Genomic DNA, 23,841 nt, shown 5'->3' on the forward strand with positions numbered 1-23,841 from the left:
CTATATCCAACAGAAATATGTAAGTGTGTAAACCAAGGCAAAACCAAAGATGTTCATAGTGGTACTATGCATAATATTTAAAACTAAAAATTACCCAAATGACAATCAAGAGTAGAATGGATATATACCCTGGGGGTGTATACACACAATGGAATACTATACAGCAATGAGAATTAAAAAATCTGCAACCACGCACAACAAATCTCAAAAACATGTTGAGTCGAGGAAGTCAGACAAAAAAGAGTATATTGTATAATTCCATATATTTTATAAAGTTCAAAAGCATGCAAAACTAACCTATAATTTAGAAGTCAGATTAGTGGTCAAACCTTGAGGGGAGACTGTCACTTGAAGAGGCCAAGAGGGGACTTCTGAGGGTGCTAGTAATATTCTGTCTTTTGATCTGGCTGGTGGTTATAGGGGTTTATTCAATTCATTGAGCTATAATTTTATGATTTAGACAATTATATATATATATATGTTATACTTTAAAAGTTCAATAAAAAAACAAGTATGAAGAATTAATTGAAACTAGGTTAATAAACCCTCTGAAGATTTACTCAAAATATAATCCAAATTTAATGATTAAATATGTTGAATAAAATGCAAGAATTCTTGAGCTTTTCCCTTCAGTTGATTCCAAATCCCCAAATATTTTGCTTTGACTCCCACAGTTGCTCCCTGGGAAAGAGAAATCCCTTCACCGTGGCTTCCCGGTTCATCCTGCGGCGTGCACCCTTAATTGATCAGCTCCACTCTTCATTATCTCAACCATTTCCTCTCTGCTGACACTTTCTCCATAGCAAATAAACCTGTTAAGTTTCTCCCATCTTCAAAAACAAAAAAAATATTCTCTGCTTCTCATCTCCTGCTTGTTAGTGTGCCATTGTCAGGGTAGAATAATACTTTTTTGCTACCCTCTTATGTTCAGTGTTTGGGGGCCTGCAAATTACACTGACAAAAGGCAGATTAGTAAGAGAAAAGACATTTTTCTTTTTTTCACAGCCAGGCTTCTTTGTCTCCATATCCTTGTCTCCCAAGGATATCTCCCATGGCAACACAGAAGCCATGAAGATTGTTCTCCCTTAGGTCACAAGTAGCCTCCATATTGCAGTTAGCTTTTGCAGTTAGCTTATTCCCTGAGATATTAAAATACACTATTGAGAACTATTTCTTGGGTACAGCTAAGCTGTCTGAAAAACCATAATTCCTCACCTAATGTGTAATGGGAGAAAAATTTAGTTCTATGTAATAATTTAAGCAACATCATTAGATCCTATTTTCTTCAGGCAAAAATTCCTAACTTCTCAGACATCTGTTGCCATCCCAGAAATCTCTCCAAGATGACATTTAGGTACAGAGTAGCATGTCGCTTATTGTATATTTTTAGCAATGAGAAAAAATGGAGATTCTTTAATCCGTGTAATGTACTTATGCTGTTTTGGCACTTTTCTCTCCTCTTAGTATTACCCTCTAGGGGAGGTTTTGGAAATATTGGAGTGAGGGGGGAAAGTAATGTTGTTTGTCACAAAGATTAGTAAATGATACTGGTATTCATTTGGGTAGCAGCAGGGCTGTTAGATGTTCTGCACAATAAGCACTGCCCCACATCCCATAAAACCTTAAAATGTACCACCAAATCTTCCCATATATTAAAAACCTTTTTATAACAATAGGACTCTGAAACCTAATTTCATTGTACATATTAAAAAAACTATATTTCTTGCAAGTTTAACATATAATGAATTTTCCAATAAAGCTATTACTGTGTAAACTGAGGGAAGATTTAGCTAAGAGTGTTCACCATTGCTGAAATTCACAATGACAGTACTACTTATAATACGTGATTTGTCATTAAAACATGTCTCATCAGTCCAGATTTGTGCTTATAGCATTCACAATTGTACATATGGTACAAGCAATTGTCCGCTTTGTTATATAGTCTAGTAACTAAGGGGTTGGAACATTCACATATTGAAGTACATACTTTTTCATTGTAAATTGCATTTTTTTTCTCCCTTATGTCAGGTTAAACATATTGACTCATTAATTTTGTTATTGTGTAGATAGGCTATATTAACTATCAATTTAACTTTCACACGATAAAGAGAATATTCAAAATATTTGTTAAAAGGTGAGCCATTGGATATAATAGGCTGACAATCATTGGTATAATTTCTAGATCAGCCACTCTCTACTTAGTGACAGTCAAGTGATGCTCCCTGGCTGACCATTATCTTCTTCTAGTTTCACAAATAATTCATGATGATGGCCAGAGGGCAGAAGAGAGACTTACTTACTCATAAAAGATTCTCGTTTTAAAGTTGATTGTCTCTTCAGTACCCCAGTTACCTCAGTCTGTCCAGTACCTGAGGTATGTCCTAAGTGGGTAGTTGCAGTAACTCCAATAATTTTGATCTCCTGCTCCATCTCTTGACTATCATTAACCACCATTCTCTTTTATGGGTAGAGGCTAAAGTCAGTTTTTTTTTTTTTTTTTTTTTTTTTTTTGCGGTACGTGGGCCTCTCACTGTTGTGGCCTCTCCCGTTGCGGAGCACAGGCTCCGGATGCTCAGGCTCAGCGGCCATGGCTCACGGGCCCAGCCGCTCCGCGGCACGTGGGATCCTCCCAGACCGGGGCACGAACCCGTGTCCCCTGCACCGGCAGGCGGACTCTCAACAACTGCGCCACCAGGGAAGCCCTAAAGTCAGTTTTAATCGGGCATTTAAACTATCCAGCTATTAGGAAAAGGGATAAAGTGTTCTGGTGGATAAATAAATAAAATAAATAGGTCTCTTGGTGATGGAGGGAGTGCAAAAATAATTATCTGTACCAGGCACAGATCTAAAAACTTTGATGTATTCCCTTATTTTATCCCTGCTATGAGGGAAATACATATTATAATCTCCCTTTTACAGATAAGGTAATTTAGGCACAGAGAAATTTAGTAACTTGCACAAGATGACACAGATAATTTTTTAAAATGAAGAACATTGGAAATATGAATTACCAATGTCCTACTTACGTCTAGGGAAATTCAATCTTAACATGAGAGTCAACAATTAAAAAAAACAAAACAAAAAAAAACCTCAATATATAGACCTCTAACACAAACAGTAAATTAATGTAGGATGATGTGGCTGAGTCTATTTTTGCATGAAATAGGGAGATAAGATATAACTGGAGCTATCAAATTTGGTTTCTGTTTTTGCTTACTGATATTTTTCTTTACAGAATTTCAGTTTAACAGTCAGGAAGTAGGAAAAGAGAGAGATGTGATAGTAACCTAGGGTAGTGAAACTTTGTCAGAATGAACAAGGATGGTTAAAGGAGATATAACTGGATTTAAGGAAAATCTTTTATATGGAACGTACATTCTCTTTCACAAAAAGCTTGTAATGTTTGTTCATACTCTGTCTTCAAGCAGTTCAGACAGGTCACATGGAAATTTACAGAGGCTGGTACACAAGGCTTATAAATGCAAACTTCAAAAGAATATCTGCAAAGCTTGCATACTATGAATCTATAAAGTAGGTATCTGGGTTAAGATGTAAGCTTTTGCAACAACACACAAAGCCATAAAAGAGGCTTTTAGCTGTTGCCTGGTGGTTTTGAATTTGGGAGGTACAGGTAGGGTGTGAAACTTATGGAGAGCCCTGGAATGATATTTTCCAAGTTTACATCTTAAGAACCAGGTACAAATATATGCAATTTTCAACTGCACATGCCTCCCCCATTCCCCCCAATAAAAAAATTTGGTAATTTCTGATGGAGCAGTTTCAATCCAGCATTTTAAGAACATGGACTAAGGAACCAGGCTATCTGGGTTCAAATTCAAAATCCAAAATCATGGTGGGTCAAAAATGAATAAAAGTGGTTTACCTATACAAGAAAAGAGAGAACAGGTTAGACAGCTCAGTATGAAATCTAGTTTTGAATACAGAATTATATAAATGTCATACATATTATTTGAAAAAATAATAAATCAGGATGACAGAACAAACCATGCCCCCAAATTGAAAACAAATTGAAACAACCTAAGTGACAAATTGTCAACCTAAATGTATATCTGGTTGGTACCATAACTGAATGGACAAGAATTGTTCCAAATAAGTTTAAAACACAATGTTTTGACTCTACATCCCTAGTGGACATATCCTAAGGGAAACAAAGAAACAATATGAAAAGCACACTGAAATTGTATTCGGTGCTCTTGTGAATAGTAATGTTGATATCATTATCCTGTTATTTCATATAATGGTATTATTATTTTGAAACTAATATATATGCACGTTGATAAAGCAAATGAATAATTATATTTATATCATTAAGAAACAAGGTTTTTCAAAGTAACAAAAGAGATACAAATATAAAATCAAATAGATACGTAAAACAAATAACAAACTTATGCTTCATTTATTTATTTCTAAAAAAATATTTGTTTTCTAGCACCGTTTGCAAAAGATGCAAGAAACTGTGCAATGAAAAGACAATGACTGCAATCATTATCAAAATGATATCAAAATATGTCTCTCATATATATATGATTTATACATATATAAATCATATATATGGTTTATATAAGGAAAGAAGGAAGCAGGGCACAACTTTTGAAAGAATGACATAGCCAGAGAACAAACTTATTAGAACCAAATGGATCCAAGATGGTGGACAAGTCGACTTTTTCTACTAGACCTTGAGCCTCAGCATCAGCAAGCTCACATCATCAAGCTAAATGACACACCCACAGGTGCCATGACAGTCCCAAGACCTACCATAAGGATCAAAAAGTGGGTGGTGGCCCAATTCCTGGAAATTCCCACCCCTTCCTAAAATAGCTGGAATACTCCTCCCACTCATTAACCTATGAAATTACCCACTCCCATAAAAACTAACAACCCTATACCCTGGTGCCTATCTCACATTCTGAGACGGCCCACACTCTGTCTGTGGAGTGTGTTTCTCTCTAAATAAATCCACTTCTTACCTATCACTTTGTCTCTCACTGAATTCTTTCTGCGATGAGACATCAAGAACCTGAGCTTCATTAAGTCCTGAAACCAGGTGTGTGATCTCAGTTGGAAGACTGTGGGTTTGGGCCGGGTTCAAGTCCCGGCCATGTGGGTTCAAGTCCCAATCTGGGTTTTGGCTGGGTTCAAGTCCGGACACGTGGGTTCAAGTCCCAATCTGAGGTGCACAGTTTCAAAAGTAGGACAATCATATTATGTTCTTCTTGATAAGATGCAATAGGTAGTACACATAATATCATCTTTCTGTGGTTTATTATCCAAAAGAGAAAGAGACAGAGAGAAAGCAAAGCTGAGCTAATCAAGTCTGTATCTACTGCCAGATTACTGTAAAAACGTGAGTGTGAAGGAACATGTTAATTAATACCACACTGATATAATCAGTCCAGTGGAAAATGTGAGAAATTCTGCAGTACAAATGATCTGGTGCTTTAATGAGAAATGGCATAAAAGGATGGAAGTGGGGGTGGGAGGGTTGTTAGCATGCAAAACAAAGATGCTCACACTGTATGCCCGCTGTCATAGCTCTAAACATAGGCCCCAGTCTTCCAACTGTGCTCCTTTCAGACTTCTGACCAAATGGCTAACCCATTCAGCACTGCCTAAGAGTCCAGTTATACCCTTACTTTGGACCACTTCTCTCTCTACACAAAGTAAATGACCAGATGCCCTGGCTGAAGCTCTGCCCTTTGAGAGGATTTTCTCTTACCTCTTTCAGGACCATTCTGGAGTAGGAGATGTAGGTTAAAAAAAAAAAATTATTTTCAGCTTGCAACCATATGCCAAGAAAATCCACTCATGAATCAAGTCCAAACTTCCTTCCTGTATCAGCTGGTAATGGAGAACCCCTCCCAAGAAGCTGAAGGAGAGCTGTTAATGCAGCAGTTGCAGCTGACATGGGAATCTGGGCCATTTGTTCTTATAGGTTACTTATGTTCTCTGGACCTATGTGAGCCTGAACATTGATAGACCACTTCCATCTTACAACAGATTGCTGCAGGGCTCACCCAATTTTATGACTTGATAGATCAAGATTGATAATTTTTACTACTTGGTTATTTGATGTTCTCAGGTCAGAAGCTCAGTTTCTATCTGAGTTCAGTAGTATTCCGGAGCTATTTTTGAATTCTGGATAGCTTTCCCTTACAGATGGTATATCCATCTTAGTCCTATTGAAAGAGAGAAATGACAGAGTAATTTGAATAGGAAAAGTGTAATACAAAAAAATTATCAACTATAGGTCCTACAACTAGTGAGAAGTGAACGAGGATTCTAATGCAGATATTTGTAGCTCCAGTACCCACACTCTCTCCACCAGATCTTCCAACTTTTGGCCCCTTATAATTCCTATTTGCAGGGCAGTTCAGGCAAATATTTCTGGAGACCTCAATACTAAGGATATAAAACAATTGCTGAAATTTTACCCTAACCAGGGGAATTATTTCCCCATGGACCATACTCTGGGGTGATTGTATGAGTCCAGGATTCATCCAGCAAATATGTCTGCAGTTAAAATTTCATTCTGCAGAATGTTGGGGAATCCTGCCTGCACCTCTAACTTAGACATTAGTGTTAGAAATGTCTTAATAGTGAGTTTCTCTTTGCATTTCATCATCTACTGGATGGATATTTTAGAACAAGTCAAAAGCAGACATTTTTGCATCACATTGACCCTGCATACACAAAGTCTTCTGGTTACACCCGCACCTGAACTGATGACAGTGAGGTTCCCTTCATAGGACCTGTTAATATGCTATGATTATTAATCAGATCTCCTATTCTAATTGAGGGAACCAAGATGGGACTCTGGGACCATCATAAATTCAGACCTTTTAGCCAAAATTCCTCAATACGTGCTTTTTTCTTTCCCCAGAGTATTTTTATCTAAGTAAATAGCCATAGATACCTTTAAATAATGGTGGAGGAATCATGGCTGTATACATTTGTTGTGATATTGTTGTTATACTTCTTGAGACACCTCTTTTTCAGCCAGTGAGTTGTGGATCTAAGAACTAGCTAAGGTCTAAAAATTGGGAATGAGATAGTAATTGCAGCAATTGTAGGGATGTAAAATTTTCCTACAAAGATGAGGAAATGAATACCTAAATATAATAACTCAATCTATCACATCTATCTATACTACTAATACTAACATTAAAAATGTTATAATAGATAGCATTCCCGTTATGGAAATCTTCAGGATACATTTATGTATTGTTTCATCTAATACTTACAAAAAAGGATAAAAAGATAACATAAGGAACATCATGACCTAACTGCATTTTCCACCCCTTCTTTTCTCATATTGTAAGTCTAAAGTAATTAATACAAATAAGCAAATTAATATTGTTGAAGGCTCTGGCTCTGTTGAGATCTGCAGTAGATTCATTGATGTCTCTTATTTTCATTCTCTTCTTTCCATGTATTATAATAAATTTTTAAGTGGCCACATATTTGCCCAACTAAAGATTATAATTTCCAGATATCTTGTAGTTAACGGTGACCACATGACAGAGTTTTGGCTAAAGAGATGTAAAAAAACAAGTACCATGTATCACTCTGAGTCTTATACTAAATGTAATTGGGGATAGGCTCCTCTTTCCACTGGCTGGGATATTGCAAGCATTGTAGCATCTTCCTTGCGTTATATATACAGAGGTCTAAGCCATGAGTTGAGCATGGCAGAGATGACTACAAGGCCAAGACTGCCTGCTTACCTTTGGACACATACATGAACAAGGAATAAACTTCTATCTTATTGGAGCTTCTTGGTTCCTTTGTCATAGTAGCCTAGTTTGCAACCTAAATAATACAGGGCCCTAGAGAAGAACACAAGTGTATTGTGTTTCCCCTTCCTGTATTCCTCCTCACTCTGTTGGTAGGCATTTTTGAAACAGAGCCTGAGGTGAGGACAGGAAATCTCTGAATCCTATTAAGAGACTGGTATTCAGAAATGAGCAGACCTATGAGAGAAAGGTTGTCATTGACCACACATAAACATGTGAGGTCTCTAAATTAGTCCACAACCAGGCTCCTACTTCTCCTTACCCTGCTTTTAAAAAAAATTAATCTTTTACATTAACTTATAAAAGTAAGAGAAACTGGTATTAATCCAGGCACGGGTTTAATTTTTAGAAGTATTTAGAAATGTTTAAAAATAAACAGAAGTATAATTTGTAAAAAAGGCATCTGACTATAAAAGAGACCCATTTAATCTTGGGAGAAAAACGGATAACAAAGCTTTTCTTTTTAATTAGTTGCTTTAGACCCCAATGCTTATATTATCAGCAAGCTCAAGATCTCCTTCATAAGGCCTTCTTCCCTCATGTATTGTCCAAAATTCCAGGCAGAGTGAGAGAAATGGAAAGTGTGACCAGTCCCATAAGGGGACAATATTGGGTTTGCCGTTGTTCCCACTGCCACTTAAACTGGGTTTTTAAACATTGTCCTGACCAAATAGAAGCATCCCTGGCCCTCAGTTGTTGCTGCCCTCAGTGACCTAGTTCCCAGCACAGGCTTCAGGAAGGCACTATGCCCAAGCCCCCAAGGTGAGATTTCCAGGCTCAGTTATTGGGACCAATAACCGTAGGCAAATGGGGCTGTTCAATGTTATGGCAAGGGTCACGAGCATCTACTCTAAGGAGATTTCCTGCATTTGCCTGGGCCCAGGAGAAATTGGAAGTGTCTTTTGATGCTGCATAAATGAATTAGTGTTTTTAAAGACTTTTAAAAACTCCTAGAAGGATAGATGTAAAAATATATCATTTGTAGTGTCTGCATGTTGAAATTGTGCTTGATTTTTACTTTGTTTCTGTATTTTCTAAACATCTTCAATAAAAAAACCTTTTGTAATAAGATTTTTAATGTTATGAAACTTTATTTTTGAAGAATAATAAGAAATGACCTCTTTAAAAAAGTGGCTTGGTGGTTTGGACACATGACAGAATGTAGAACACAGGCATATAGCCACTCTGTAAACTGTAAAGTCAGGCACATCCAGAGGATAAAACCACTAAGATATGTTTCTTTGGAGCAGAAGCCACTAGACTCTATAAGGTGTTAAGAACATTTAAACAATATTCTTGACAAGTTGCTGGAGGCTTCTTGGGAGTGAAAGACTTCCATAATCATAGGAAGTCCCCACGTACTTGCAGGCTTTTTCTCAGGAGCCTTGCCAGGCTCTCAAAGGAGGAATCCAAGAAAGCTACCACGTGAAATTTCCAAGGAGAGAGAAAGAGTCGTGATGGTGAAAACCTCCCAAAGTTTTCTTCCTAACAAAGGACTATTCTGAAATTTTGTCCCATCTGGAGAAAGGAAACTCTGCCCTAATCCAGCTCTATACAGCCTTCCTGTTTTATCTAAGCAGGAAGGGAAGAAGCCGTAGTCAAGATGGGAGAAAGCTTAGAGGAAACAGTATGGGAATGTTGTTCCTAGAGAAAGTTGGAGTATTAGAGTGGGAGGGAACAGATAGGCAAGCAGGATGATTAGGATGAATCATAAGACAAATGGTACTGGATTAGAATCAGAAGTTTGTATGCTGCAGTGCCTAGAACTGATGACACCTCAGTAGCAATGAGCACTCCCAACATAGGTTTCTCAGACCTGATGATGATTGGCTCCACCCTTTCTTATTCTAGGATTAATGAAAATACTCTGTCTTCTAGGTTTTTTGAGAATGTCCATTTTGTATTGTTAATTGCTACATTTATTTTTGTGTTATTTTCTTTGCACTTTTAAATATTCTAAAGTATAAGTTAGGCCCTGAACCAAGATGGTGGAGTAGAAGGACGAGCTTTCACTCCTGTTGTGAGAATACCAGAATCACAACTACCTGCTGAACAGTCATTGACAGGAAGACACTGGAACTCACCAAAAAAGATACCCCACATCCAAAGACAAAGGAAGTCAAAATGAGCTGGTAGGAGGGGTGCAATCACAATAAAATCAAATCCCATAACTGATGGGTGGGTGACTCACAAACTGGAGAACACTTATACCACACAAGTCCACTCACTGGAGTGAAGGTTCTGAGCCCCATGTCAGGCTTCCGAACCTGGGGGGTGGGAAACGGGAGGAGGAATTCCTAGAGAATCAGACTTTGAAGCTAGCGGGATTTGATTGCAGACTCTGACAGGACTGGGGAAACAGAGACTCCAATCTTGGAGGGCACACACAAAGTAGTGTGCACATTGGGACCCAGAGGAAGGAGGAGTGACCCCAGGGGAGACTGAACCAGACTACCTGCTAGTGTTGGAGGACCTCCTGCAGAGGTGGGAGGCAGCTGTGGCTCACCATGGGGACAAGGACACAGGCAGCAGAAGTTCTACAAAGTACTCCTTGGCGTGAGCCTTCCCAGAGTCCGCCATTAGTCCCACCAAAGAGCCCAGGTAGGCTCCAGTGTTGGGTTACCTCAGGCCAAACAACCAACAGGGAGGGAACCCACCCCAGCCCATCAGCAGACAAGCGGATTAAAGTTTTACTGAGCTCTGCCCACCAGAGCAACACCCAGCTCTACCCACCACGAGTTCCTCCCAACAGGAAATTTGCACAAGCCTCTTAGATAGCCTCATCCACCAGAGGGCAGACAGCAGAAGCAAAAAGAACTACAATACTGCAGCCTGTAGAAAAAAATCCACATTCACAGAAAGATAGACAAGATGAAAAGGCAGAGGGCTATGTACCAGATGAAGGAACAAGATAAAACGCCAGAAAAACAACTAAATGAAGTGGAGATAGGCAAACTGCCAGGAAAAGAATTCAGAATCATGATAGTGAAGATGATCCAGGACCTCAGAAAAAGAATGGAGGCAAAGATAGAGAAGATGCAAGAAATGTTTAACAAAGACCTAGAACAATTAAAGAACAAACAAACAGAGGTGAACAATACAATAACTGAAATGAAAACTACACTAGAAGGCGTCAATAGCAGAATAACTGAGGCAGAAGAACGGCTAAGTGACCAGGAAGACAGAATGGTGGAATTCACTGCTGTGGAACAGAATAAAGAAAAAAGAATGAAAAGAAATGAAGACAGCCTAAGAGACATCTGGGACAACATTAAATGCAACAACATTCACATTATAGGGGTCCCAGAAGGAGAAGAGAGAGAGAGAAAGGACCAGAGAAAATATTGGAAGAGATTAGAGTCAAAAACTTCCTTAACATGGGAAAGGAAATAGCCACCCAAGTCCAGGAAACACAGAGAGTCCCATACAGGATAAACCCAAGGAGAAACATGCCGAGACACATAGTAATCAAATGGGTAAAAAATAAGACAAAAAAAAGTATTGAAAGCAGCAAGGGAAAAATGACAGATAACATACAAGGGAACTCCCATAAGGTTAACAACTGATTTCTCAGCAGAAACTCTACAAGCCGGAAGGGAGTGGCATGATATACTTAAAGTGATGAAAGAGAAGAACCTACAACCAAAATTACTCTAGCTGGGAAGGATCTCTTTCAGATTTGACTGAGAAATCAAAAGCTTTACAGACAACCAAAAGCTAAGAGAATTCAACACCACAAAACCAGCTCTACAACAAACGCTAAAGGAACTTCTCTAAGTGGGAAACATAAGAGAAGAAAAGGACCTACAAAAACAAACCCAAAACAATTAAGAAAATGGTCATTGGAACATACATATCGATAATTACCTTCAACGTGAATGGATTAAATGCTCCAACCAAAAGACAAAGGCTTGCTGAATGGATACAAAAACATGATCCATATATATGCTGTGTAAAAGAGACCCACTTCAGATCTAGGGACACATACAGACTGAAAATCAGGGGATGGAAAAAGATATTCCATGCAAATGGAAATCAAAAGAAAGCTGGAGTAGCAATACTCATATGAGGTAAAATAGACTTTAGAATAAAGAATGTTACAAGAGACAAGGAAGGACACTATATAATGATCAAGGGATCAATCCAAGAAGATAATAACAATTATAAATATATATGCACCCAACATAGGAGCACCTCAATACATAAGGCAACTGCTAACAGCTATAAAAGAGGAAATCAACAGTAACACAATTATAGTGGGGGACTTTCACACCTCACTCACACCAATGGACAGATCATCCAAAGTGAAAATAAATAAGGAAAAAGAAGCTTTAAATGACAAAATAGACCAGATAGATTTAAATGATATTTATAGGACATTGCATCCAAAAACAGCAGATTACACTTTCTTCTCAAGTGCTCATGGAACATTCTCCAGGATAGATCACATCGGGGGTCATAAATCAAGGCTCAGTAAATTTAAGAAAATTGAAATCATATCAAGCATCTTTTCTGACCACAATGCTATGATATTAGAAATGAATTATAGGGAAAAAAACATAAAAAACACAAACACATGGAGGCTAAGCAACACGTTACTAAACAACCAAGAGATCACTGAGGAAATAAAAAAATACCTAGAGATAAATCACAATGAAAACACAACAACCCCAAACCTATGGGATGCAGCAAAAGCAGTTCTAAGAGGGAAATTTATAGCTATACAAGACTACCTCAAGAAACAAGAAAAATCTCAAATAAACAAGCTAACCTTACACCTAAAGGAACTAGAGAACGAAGAACAAACAAAACCTAAAGTTAGCAGAAGGAAAGAAAACATAAAGATCAGAGCAGAAATAAAAGAAATAGAAACAAAGAAAACAATAGCAAAGATCAATAAAACTAAAAGCTGGTTCTTTGAGAAGGTAAACAAAATTGATAACCCATTAGCTAGACTCATCAAGAAAAGGGGGGAGAGAACTCAAATCAATAAAATTAGAAATGTAAAAGGAGACGTTACAACAGTCACCACCGAAATACAAAGCATTCTAAGAGACTACTACAAGCAACTGTCCAATAAAATGGACAACCTGGAAGAAATGGACAAATTCTTAGAAAGTTATAGTCTTCCAAGACTGAACCAGGAAGAAATAGAAAATATGAACAGAACAATCACAAGTAATGAAATTGACACTGTGATCAAAAATCTTCCAAAAAACTAAAGTCCAGGACCAGATGACCTCACATGTGAATTCTATCAAACATTTAGAGAAGAGCTAACACCCATCCTTCTCAAACTCTTCCAAAAAATTGCAAAGGAAGGAATACTCCCAAACTCATTCTATGAGGTCACCATCATCCTGATACCAAAACCAGACAAAGATACTACAAAAACAGAAAATTACAGACCAATATCACTGATGAATATAGATGCAAAAATCCTCAACAAAATACTAGCAAACAGAATCCAACAACAGATTAAAAAGATCATACACCATGATCAGGTAGGATTTATCCCAGGGATGCAAGGATTTTTCAGTATACACAAATCAATCAATGTGATATACCATATTAACAAATTGAAGAAGAAAAACCATATGATTATCTCAATAGATGCACAAAAAAGCTTTTGACAAAATTCAACACCCATTTATGATAAAAGCTCTCCAGAAAGTGGGCATAGAGGGAATCTACCTCAACATAATAAAGGCCATACATGACAAAACCACAGCAAACATCATTCTCAGTGGTGAAAAACTGAGAGCATTTCCTCTAAGATCAGGAACAGGACAAGTATATCCACTCTCACCACTATTCTTCAACATAGTTTTGGAAGTCCTACCTACAGCAATCAGAGAAGAAAAAGAAATAAAAGCAATACAAATTGGAAAAGAAGAAGTAAAACTGTCACTGTTTGCAGATGATATGATACTATACAAAGAGAATCCTGAAGATGCCACCAGAAAATTACTAGAGCTAATCAATGAATTTGGTAAAGTTGCAGTATTCAAAATTAATGCACAGAAATCTCTTGCATTCCTATATACTAATGATGAAAAATCTTAAAGTGAAATTAAGGAAACAATCCCATTTACCACTGCAACAAAAAGAATAAAATACCTAGGAATAAACCTTCATAGGCAGACAGAAGACCTGTATGCAGAAAACTATAAGACACTGACGAAAGAAATTAAAGATGATACCAACAGATGGAGAGGTATACCATGTTCTTGGATTGGAAGACTCAATATTGTGAAAATGACTATACTACTGAAAGCAATCTACAGATTCAGTGCAATCCCTATCAAATTACCAATGGCATTTTTTACAGAACTAGAACAAAGCATCTTAAAATTTGTATGGAGACACAAAAGACTCCAAATATCCAAAGCAGTCTTGAGGGAAAAAAACAGAGCTGGAGGAATCAGACTCCCTGACTTCAGACTATACTACAAAGCTACAGTAATCAAGACAATATTGTACTGGCACAGAAACAGAAATATTGATCAATGAAACAAGATAGAAAGCCCAGAGATAAACCCACACACCTATGGTCAACTAATCTACAACAAAGGAGGCAAGAATATACAATGGAGAAAAGACAGTCTCTTCAATAAGTGGTGCTGGGAAAACTGGACAGGTACATGTAAAAGAAGGAATTTGGAACACTCCCTAACATCGTACACAAAAATATACTCAAAATTGATTTGAGACCTAAATGTAAGACTGGACACTGTAAAACTCTTAGAGGAAAACATAGGGAGAACACCCTTTGACATAAATCACAGCAAGATCTTTTTTGATCCACCTCCTAGAGTAATGGAAATAAAAACAAAAATAAACAAATGGGACCTAATGAAACTTCAAAGCTTTTGCACAGCAAAGGAAACCATAAACAAAACGAAAAGACAACCCTTAGAATGTGAGAAAATATTTTCAAATGAAGCAACTGACAAAGGATTAATCTCCAAAATATATAAAGAGCTCATGCAGCTCAATATTAAAGAAACAAACAACCCATTCAAAAAATGGGCAGAAGCCCTAAATAGACATTTCTCCAAAGCAGACATACAGATGGCCAAGAAGCACATGAAAAGCTGCTCAACATCACTAATTATTAGAGAAATGTAAATCAGAAAGTACAATGAGGTATCACCTCACACCAGTCATAATCAGAATGGGCATTCTGGGCATCATCAGAAAATCTACAAACAACAAATACTGGAGAGGCTGTGGAGAAAAGGGAACCCTCTTGCACTGTTGGTAGGAATGTAAATTGATACAGCCACTATGGAGAAGAGTATGGAGGTTCCTTAAAAAACTAAAAATAGAATTACCATATGACCCAGCAATCCCACTACTGGGCATATACCCAGAGAAAACCATAATTCAAAAAGACACATGCACCCCAATGTTCACTGCAGCAGTATTTACAATAGCCAGGTCATGGAATCAACCTAAATGCCCATTGACAGATGAATGGATAAAGAAGAAGTGGTGCCAATATACAATGGAATATTACTCTGCCATAAAAAGGAACAAAATTGGGTCATTTGTTGAGATGTGGATGGATCTAGAGACTGTTATACAGAGTGAATTAAATCAGAAAGAGAAAAACAAATATTGTATATTAATGCATATATGTGGAACCTAGAAAAATGGTACAGATGAACCGGTTTGCAGGGCAGAAATTGAGATACAGATGTAGAGAACAAACGTATGCACACCAAGGGGGGAAAGCCATGGGGGGGGTGATGGTGGGATGAATTGGGAGATTAGGATTGATGTGTATACACTGATGTGTATAAAATGGATGACTAATAAGAACCTGCTGTATAAAAAAATAAAATTCAAAATAAATAAGTAAATAAAATATGTTAGAAGGCATGATGAAATAACCAGTAAAAGGGTGGTAAGTGAAAGCTTTGATTTCTGGACTCTTGGTTGCAAATGGCAGAAATCCAACTGAAACCTTTTTAAGGAAAATAGGGTATACATGGCTCATGTGCTTGGGAGGCTTAAGGGTGTGCACAGAGGCTAGGGCTGATATATCTGTCTCAACTCTGCTTTCCTCTAGAGATTCTCAACTCTTTGTCACTTAAGAATTATAATTGGCGTTCATGGATCAAGAATTTGCCTCTGGTCGTGGAGTCAGGGCTCTTTTCTAGATAGTTCTATCAAATTCATCTGGGGTGGAGAAAACCATTTTCTCAAAGGCAAGGACATATGGCAGGGGAAAAAGAAGTTATGTCCATTGCATAAACTGGAATGCTAGTATGGAAGATATAAGAGTTACATCAATAGTTATATCATATACTTAATGGAAAAATCATGAAAATGATGAAACCTCAAATATATATAATATATTAAGAAACTTGGAGGGCAAGTGTTATGTAATATTTGGGATGGGTTATCTTGTTTATCTTTTGCAAGATTTATTAAGTTATTAAAACAATTCTGTATTCTAGTAGACTTCTTTTTTCTTAATCATTAGGTGATCATTTTATTCTATTTCAAAGAAGACTATAAATTATATTAAGAGTGTTTTGCTTATAGCTATTTAAGACACGTTCTAGTATAGAAAAGTCTCACAGGTATTCATGCTAGGCCATCTGTCCAATAAACAGAGCTTGGGCTGTACATACCATTTAATATTTTTTTCTGGATCATTTGGTATATTGACAGAGCAGGAAAAGAGAAATTCTGAAGTCTCTTTTCCACCATATAGTCTAGCCATGTATCAATAATTTTTGTAAAAAATGGATTTTCAAGATGTGAGCATATTTTAAAGGCTTTATAATGTGATGAAAAAGAAAACTGGCAATTAAACAGTTATTCTTTTAGTTAATAAATAACTCTGGAATACCAAAAGTATAAAAAGGAAAGAAGCAAATTATACTGTGCATTAGAGGAAAAGAGGAATAGAGAAAACTTGAGTTTTTTTGAGTAATTAAAATTTTGATTTCATGAATAGTCCTTCACAGATTCTTTAATGAAACATATCCTTTAGACAGAAAGAAATCCTTTGAACTACTTGGATATTGATATTTTGAAAAAAAAATCAATAGTAATAGTAATAATAGTAATAGTAACAATAAACAGTAGTAGTAATAATTTTTTTTTTAGAAATCCTCATTATTTCAGACATAGAAAATCATTTCTGAATGAAGATAGAAAACTTAATTCATAGATCAAACATAGAAAATGTTTCTTATTATTATATGTTAAAGAAAAGAATAAAGTTTTTGTGTATAATAACTAAGTCCTTAGTTCTTTCATGGATCTTTATAATTCTTTTATTTCTCATTGAAGGGAAATTTGTTGCTTGAATTAGTCAAAATAGACCAACAGCTATTACAAACAACACCAAAATGTCAGTGTCTTAATGCAATAAAAGTTTATTTCTCACACACAAGGTCCAAAGCAGATGTGCTAGATTCAGTGGCTCTCTGGTAGCCCTCCTCTAAGCAGAAGGTCAAGGTCCCAGGCTCCTTTCATCTCATGGCTCCTCAATGGAGGGTACAGAGATTGGACATCACAAGAAGGCATATTTATTCTGGGTATGGATTTGCTTTACCTGCCAGCAATGCTTGGCCAGCAGCACCATTCATGGACTTACGGAACACCTACATTCACCATCTTGAAATCCCACACAACACTGTTTCACAGCAAAATAAGTGAGGCAGAATAATATTCACTGCTCCTTCCACATATGTCACTGACTGGGATGCAGCATACAGTATATGTTTTGAGCACAATATGATCTGTTTCTCCCCAAATTGGAATGTATGGCTCCAGGAATCTAGAGGGAGAAATATGAGTGGCTTCTCTCATGACTACACATAGTTATCTGCTTACAAAAGTTTGCTTCCCATCCCTGAAACTTTGGATGCTTCTGATTTAGTGAGCTCAATTTCCAAGGAACTAAGGAATGTTACCACCAGGGGACATGACCACTGTTCCATTGAATTGGAAGTTGAGACTGCTCACTGGCCACTTTGAGGTTTTCATATCCCTGAATTAACTGTTAATGAAAGGGATACTTAATTAGCTGAAGCGATTGATCCTGATTATCAAGGAGAAATTAGGCTGCTGCTATACAATGTCCAGAGAGGACTATATCTGGAACCCAGCAGCTTCTCTGGGTTACTGCTTAACCATGTACATATTTAACAGTAAAAATTAATGGAAAACTATAGAAACACAAAAAAGACAGAATTACTGAGGCATTAAATTCTTTGGGAATAAAGATCTGAGTCACTCTACCAGCTTAATAACCATAACCATCAGAGATACCGGCTGAGGTACAATGGATAATGGAAGTTACAATTATCAACTTTCTCCTGACTGGTTACAAAAACAAGGACTCCAGCATTTTGTATATAGTATTTTCCCTCTTTCCTCCTTATGTCCTTATTATTATTATTATTTGTAGTACACGGGCCTCTCACTGTCGTGGCCTCTCCCATTGGAGAGCACAAGCTCTGGACGCGCAGGCTCAGCGGCCATGGCTCATGGGCCCAGCCGCTCCGCGGCATGTGGGATCTTCCCGGACTGGGGCATGAACCTGTGTCCCCTGCATCGGCAGGCGGACTCTCAACCACTACGCCACCAGGGAAGCCCTATCCTTATTACTTTAAATAAAGTTTGGTGATGATTGTTAGTGTTTTTACTTTCATGCTCATTTATAGAGTATCCAAGGTGGGGTTATGATTGAACCAATAGAGGAACTAACCTAACTAATAAATCAAAAGGGTGTTGTTGCTATTCTTGTCTGTGTCTCCTTTTGGAGGGGAGAGGGTGAGCGTATTGCTGTTTGAATAAATGCAGAAGCATGAAGTTATTGCTATAGAAGTGAAAAAAATGTGAGGAGAGATGTGCACAGATGCTGAGATGACAAAGGTGAGGAATGTGCTGGTGTGTTAGCCCGTGGACTCTGCTCCAAATCCACCCTTCCACAGTGTCTTCCGTGATGCTGGGGCTAGGATAGGTTACATTTCTGAGACACTGATGCATTTCTACTCGCAGGCAGCATGAAAGGGATTTTGGAAAGTAAAAGAGGAGAGAAGGGACTTTCTTTTTCCCTATCAGCATGGTTTGAGCAGCAGCATGCTGTTGTCTCATGCTGTTTCCCAAACTGTTGTCTCATGCTGCTTCCCAAACTGGTCTTGTGTTGCTCTCTCAGAGGCATCAGCTGCAGCCAAACATGACCCTTGTTAAGAGGTCAGAGTACCGGACCCTGTTCTGAGCTCCTAAGGTACAAGCAATAGCTGGAAGACACCCTGTAACAAAGAGCTCAGACTTCACTTTTTGATCTTTGATTTCTGACTTTAAGACTCACCCTCCCTTTCCTATTTGGCCCCTGTGAACAGGCTGATAAGAAAGCCCAGGGTGCCTCCTCCTTTCGCTCCGGTGGGCCATTTAACATCGGGCAAATCTCCAGCCCATGCACAGGAACTTTTTCCCCAGACCCACACCCCCCTAGAGCGTCACTCTAGAGTTCCTACCACTCCCTCTCTGCCTCTGCCCAAGTCAGCATGAACCTACATGAGCCTACTCTTCTTTCCCCAGGGCTCCCTCGTATGTGTCATCAACTTTTTCTCAAATTCTCGTGGTGTGTATAGTGTTATCAGCTTCTACCTCCTACCCATAATTGGGAGGGAGTCCATTCCACCTTTATGAGGTAACCATAAAATATAGTGCCTCCTCAGAGGACTGAGAACCCAATCACACATGGTCACTCTCTGAGTTCCCAGGTTTTGGTAATCCATCTTTTCCCTTTTGTTTTCCCAGTGCATTTCTTACTGCTGCATAACAAACTACCAAAAACTAGTGCCTTAAAGCATTTATTATTTCCCAGCTTCTACAGGTCAGGAACGGGGACACATTAACTTGGTGCCCCTGGATCAAAGTTTCTCGTGAGGTTGCGTTCAAACTGTTGGCAGGCACTGCAGTCACATCTGCAGGCTTGACTGGGAGGAAAAAATCAGCTTCCAATCTCTCTCATATGGTTTTTGGCAGGCCTCACTTCCTTGACACAGGAGACTTTCTCCCCACAGGACTGCCTCATGGCTTGTCAGCTGGCTTTCCCCAGATGAGGAACCCAGGAGAGAGTGAAAGAAAGCATGCTTAGAGAAAAGCTATAGTCTTTTTATACCTTAATCTTGGAAGTGACATCTCATTACTTCTGCTTTATTCTGTTCAATAGAAGTATCACTAGATCCAGCCCATATTCAAAGGGAGGTTATTGTACAGAGCTTGAATACCAGGAGGTGGTAGCTGTCTTCTGCAATTATCTCTGAATTACCTGAGTGTTCCCTTTCTACTTCTTTAGTTTCACAGATTACACTCTGTGTAATCATTGCCTTGATATTAAATTGCCTCTCTTTAAAGAGTGTGGTTATTTTTGCTGACTTGATATGGAGAGATACAGTACTTAGAATCCTCTGCTAAAGTTTCTCCAACCATCCGGTTCAACAAATAAAGACAGCATGGCATACTGTCATCCACACTGCATTGGTCAGAACTCAGTCACATGACTAATATAACTGCATGGGAGGCTGAGAAATGTATGGAGCACACCAACATTAGTGAAACGAACAGCTTCTGTCACCCTGCTTAATATTCAAGAAGTCATACACACATTGTCAACACCTCCTGGATGCCACTTTCTCAGCTAAGTAACTTTCTTTACACAAAAAAATTTCTGCAAAAACTCAAAACACTCTGTAAGCAGAGTGATTTGAATTTATTTACTTATTTTTCATTGAGTTCCTCACATTGAGGCCATTAATGTCTCAAAAAGCATTGGAAATAGCAGGGACTTTATATAGTTAACAATTACAGAGTCTGCAGACCAAAGGTACTTTAATGTAAGAATTATTTTCTTTTAGTCATTACAGAATTAAAATATTAGTACTTGCTACTTACTATCCAGTGTTTTCAGCAAAAGAAAATGGACAGTCTATGACCATAAAATACACTGTACTTTAAGCATTAATTTCTCTATTACTGGGAACTTTAAAATCATTAGAGAGAAATGAATATGAATTTTATTTGTGTGTGAAGGTTTATCTGATATTTTCAAATAGTACAGACCTTTACAGTCAAAACAGATGTAAATAGAATTCATAGTTTAGTTAGGAATTCTTAATAGTAAATTTCAGTGCTTTGGGATTATAACAGGGAGATTATTCAATTTCAAAATAACTTTTCCAACTTTATCTTTTTACACATTATGGATACTATTTAGCATTTGTTTTCTTTTTTTAAACCTGATTTTTCAAACAGATAATATATTTACACAGCCCCCCAAAAGAAAACAAAAAGGTATGCAGTGAAAGTCTCTTTTCACCCCATCCTCATTCCAGTCAGCACATTTGATCTCCCCTTTATATGAGTAACTATTGCTAGTTTATGTTTCCTTCCAGAATTTCTTTATGCATGTGTAAGTAAATATAACCATATCTCCTCTTTATACAAAGGTACTATATTTTACACACTGTTTTGTACCTTGTTTTTCTTTCACTTTATATATCTTGTTGTATTTCCCAAACCTGTTTACAGAAAAGTTCCTCATTCTGTTTATTTTTCCCCCAACAACTGCATATAGTACATTCTATTGAATGAATGTATTATAATTAATTTTACCAGTCCCCTATAGATGGACTTTTAGGTTATTTCCAAACTTTTGTTATTACAATGAATAATACTGTACATGCATTAGTTCTATAGCATCAACTCCCAAAAGCAATTTGGTGGTTCCAGGGGAATATAATCCTGGTGTTTGTAATTTTGACTGTTACTAAAGAGCTCTCTGTAGAGGGGTAAAATATTTTATACTCCAGTCAGAAATGTATGAGAATGCCTATTTCCTAAAGTTGTTTGTTTTTCCAATGAAAATTTTAATTACCTGAGAATTTCTAGTTGTGATAGTGTCCAAAAACCAAACCCATGAAGTGACCATTCTTAGACCTACCTCAATTGTCTAAAGTGACCAGAGTGCTGATTTTTAGGTTTGAATAGTTTCATGTAGACCTATTCTAAAATACGTACAATGGATTACATAAGTACATATGTGTTGTTGACAGGGCAGAACAAGGATCTGTATCTTTAAGATTGTCCTCCCCTACTGAGCTGGATTAACTAGCAATCTTGGAAAACAGTGTTCTCAGCTAAAGTTCAAATTTGGCTGGAGAATCTCACTTCTGCTCTGATAGTCTTTAGTATATGAAATTAGTTTAGAAAACTATGAATTTGTTAAAGCTGTCTACCTGTTTTAACTAGTGCTTCTGTTCCATGGTAATTTAGCAACAGATGATGTTGTGACAGTGTTCAGAATATGACATGAAATCCTTACTACACTGAAGTTTTAAGTTAGAAAGAACAATACGGTCTTTTGCAGTCAAAACAATCAATCCTTTCCAATATAATCTTATATGAAATCTTAAATAAAAATCATATTACACACTAAGGTTAAAGTCAGTTGTGTACAAGGGACTTGTAATGTTATCAAATGGATATAATTTAATTATAACTGTTCTATCTATAAAACACCTTGAAAAGCAGATCACTCTATGCTTTACATTATTAACACTAATTAACGATGGATTTAAAAGTTTTAAGAGCAAATGCTTACTAGTCTAAATCTACTTTTTTTTTTTTTTTTTGTGATATGCAGGCCTCTCACTGTTGTGGCCTCTCCCGTTGCGAAGCACAGGCTCCGGACGCGCAGGCTCAGCGGCCATGGCTCACGGGCCCAGCCGCTCCGCGGCATGTGGGATCTTCCCGGACCAGGGCACGAACCCGTGTCCCCTGCATCGGCAGGCGGATTCTCAACCACTGCGCCACCAGGGAAGCCCCTAAATCTACTTTTGGATAAATTCACAAAATGCTCAAAAGGCCTTGAGTCAAGGTTTAGTTTACAGAATGCCAGAAGTCCAACTAAAAAGTGCATTCAAGTGGATTCAGGTGATTGAGGTGTTTATAGGCACACAAAATCAGGTGGGGAATTTTTGTCTCTACCTAAAATGAATGGAATTACCTCAGACCAAAACATTTCAGGCAAGGAAGGCTTTTTTATCTGAACTGACCGGATCTTCTTGGCTCTCAGCTTTAGTTTATACTGCCTATTTGTCTAAAGCAAGTCATAGGCTTTCATATCGCAGAAAGTTCAAAGGTTCCCTTAGAAAATCTTCCTAGTCTCTTTCTCTATTTTTGGGCTTTGGTTTTGTTTTCTTGCTCCTTTTAGTTTCAGGGCTTCACACCATTTAGGTTTTATCTCTTTGTTTCACTTTAATACAGTTTTAATGATAATCTGTTTGCCTCAGTCCCAAGGCTTAGCAAAACAGAAACAAAGAGAGTGGGATTCTTATTTTAGGGTTTTCCCCAATTCTACAAAATTTAATCTCCTCAAATATTTTGCTTGTGCTTCTACACCGAAAGAGGCACCTACAAGTATTTTATCCTGTAGGAGATCTCCTAGGAAAATGTAAATCTGTAGAAATTCTTCTACAAGAATCTGATAGAGGTTTTTCTTTGTTTTTCTATGTTCTTTTTTCTCTTTTTTTCTTTCTTTTATTTCTATTTGAAAGGCTGTTGGTAGAGCAAAGCACCCATTTTTATCTAATAGAGAAAAGTTTCCTCTAGCCTTTGGTGCTTACAGTTAATTACAGACTAGAACCGTTTCTGATTTGTTTTTGATTCTTGCACAACAGTTCTATTACTGTTTTCTTGTTTGTAACTTCTGATTTCACATCTGTCAATTTACCCTTACTCTCATTAAAACTTCAACTGAAAAAAATCTTCCTTTCAAAAAGTTTGACCCTACTTACAGAGGCCTAGCTAAATTTCCTTCCATTCCTTAGTATTAATTAAAACCACATTTCCCTTAGGCAGTTCCATTGTACAAAGATAATATAACAAAAGTAGAAATACAGTGAAAGCAGAAACAAAGGGGAGGGAGAATGAAAGTGGGAGAAATGGTTACTTGTTTTGGAATCTTTAACTGCATGCTCACTGTGGGTGG

Source organism: Kogia breviceps, chromosome 5 (assembly GCF_026419965.1).
Source record: "Kogia breviceps isolate mKogBre1 chromosome 5, mKogBre1 haplotype 1, whole genome shotgun sequence".
Taxonomy (NCBI): domain Eukaryota; kingdom Metazoa; phylum Chordata; class Mammalia; order Artiodactyla; family Physeteridae; genus Kogia; species Kogia breviceps.